Below are 2,558 nucleotides of genomic sequence, written 5' to 3' on the forward strand. Positions count from 1 at the left end.
TAATGCTGCAATTGTTGATAAATGTTTAATGGAAAATCTTTCCAGCAATAAAGTTAAGAAACACTTGTCATTTTTTTGGATCCTACCATTGCATATAAGAATATCCCATGTAAACTCTGGTCTATATCTTATTTTCTTCTGAGGCCTTCCTCTTCCCCTCATAAACTTGAAAACCTTTTTATCCATAATCAAAGTATAGAGCTGAAGCTAACTGAAACCTAAGCTAACTGAATACATAAACAGTAGAAGTGCACACACAGAGCCAAGAGATAAAATGTTTCCCCCCCAGAACTCAAAGCCACTCATCAATATTCCTTTAATGTGAACAACGTAGATGTAAATAAATGTGTTTATTTCTTAGCAAGAGCTTTAGGAAAATGTAGTTTGACTTTATCCACCTCTCAGAGCTCACTGGTCCCTGCCTGACCGCTCCTATAAAACCTTGTGTCTATGCCATGGACATGGACCTCCGCTGGGAATGCTGTCCAAAAGGTTTAGGAATGTTTATGGGGATTTTCCGACCGTTCTTCCAGAATCACATGCGTGAGGTTACACATTGACTTTGGCCGAGAAGGTCTGGCTCTCAGTCTCAGCTCTGATTTATCCCAAAGGTGTTCTATGAGGTCAAGACTCTGTGCCGGCCAGTCAAGTTCATCCACACCAGACACTTAGAATAGAAGAATAGAATTCAACTTTATTGTCATTACACTGGCATAGGTACAAAGCAATGAAATTCACTTTCTGCATTTATCCTTAATGGGTTTGGGGAGCCCAGGGAGTAGTGTAGGGTCTTGTTCAGGGTCTTTTTCAGGGACCCAGAGTGGCAGTCTGTGGGAGTGGAGCTTGAACTCTGGACCCTAACACTATGAACTTCATCATCTGCTGACCCTCTCTTTCAGTTTATGTAGCCTCCCACTTCATGGCCGAGTTGCTGTTGTTCTTTTTTGTTATGACACAGCAGACTGTGGAATATTAAGGAGTGAAAAAATCACAGCAGCTTCGCACAGTGCAGTGTTGGAATCCTTGAGGTCCTGAAAGCGATTCTTTCGCAAATATTTGGAACATCACTCAACATGCCGAGACAGTTGATCGTATACACCTATGGCCATGGAAGTTAATTTAACACCTGATTCCATTAATTTGGGTCAGTGAGCAAATACTTTTGGCAATACAGTGTGGATTTTTAACTGGGCTCAGGGAGAAATGAAATGGACTGTGGCTTATTGGCCCAAAGTTCTCTTTCTGAGATTTTAAGTCCATGGTGAAGTTTCCACAGTCAATGTTAATCAGAGAACCTTTTTAAGTCCAACATGTTTGCTGATGTCCACAGTCAACTCATCCAATGACCAGGAAATTCTAGAGTTCTGCTCGCTTCCCTCTATCAACCAAGTATTCCATGTGTACGATGAACACACTTATCAAACCTCTGAAGTTTTGAGATGAATATCTATAGGTTTTATTTTCTGTTCTGCTTGCATAACCCCTTTATTGCCCCACAGTGGGGAAACTCACACTTGGCATTCAACCCATCCCCTTGGGGAGCAAAGGGCTGCCATTGTGCGGCGCCCAGGGAGCAGTGTGGGGTTAAGGGTTTTCCTCAGGAACCCAGAGTGCAGGCTGTTGGGATCAAACAGGGTACTTGCAATCCTCTCAGAGTACAAGCGCACTGCTCTAACCCACTAGGCCAACACTCTCATTCTCATTATGTAGCTTAACTTACAGTTTGTAACTTGGAAAATATGTTTTCTAGACTTTTTCTTCGACTATCTACATCATATGACATATAGACTTTATTCATAATTTTTTCATTTTTTATTGTATATATTATTGTTTGTTTTTTTTTCCAGGGAAAGGGGTAGAGGGGAACAACACACCTTAAGAATAGAACTATGTACATACAGGGAGTTTGTCACATACGTGTTCATACAATAGGATACATTTTACATTATAATGTCATAGTGATAAAGTAGGGCTGTTAGGCCATTTGGCTGGAGCAAAGAAATACCATTTCAACCATTGCTCTAAGAAGAGTTCCATTTTTAGGCTAACATAGGCTGTTATTTGTTCCATCTTATATATTTCCACCACAATGTCTCCCCACGTACCAAGTGTTGGGCTTTCTGGTTGTAGCCATTTCCTCGTGATAGTTTTTTTGCTGGCCACTAAGAGGATGTTCATTGAATATTTGTCCACTTTCAGCCAGTCTTGAGGAACACATCCCAGATACAAAGTCTTAAAGTCGTAGGGAAGCAGCTGTTCCAACGGTTGCATTTCTGAATTCTCCCGAGCGGTGGATTATTTTATAAGAGTGAATAAAGTGAATGTAATTGGTCGTTTATCAAGGGGGCGTGATAGTTGTGGTGAAAGGTTTGCAAGCTAGTTTGGTTGTGGCCGTTTTTTGGAAGCATCTTGCTAACCAGTTAGCAACTTAGTGCTAGTAGGTTCCCAATGAGAAATTCCATTGGGACCAAGTAGCACTAAATTGGTGACTTAGAAACGACACTGTCAAGGAACGCTATGGACAGAGGAAACATGCAAGAGGAGGAGAGTTTAGTGTC

Source organism: Cyprinodon variegatus, unplaced genomic scaffold, assembly GCF_000732505.1.
Source record: "Cyprinodon variegatus isolate N-32 unplaced genomic scaffold, C_variegatus-1.0 Scaffold449, whole genome shotgun sequence".
In the NCBI taxonomy this organism is placed as follows: domain Eukaryota; kingdom Metazoa; phylum Chordata; class Actinopteri; order Cyprinodontiformes; family Cyprinodontidae; genus Cyprinodon; species Cyprinodon variegatus.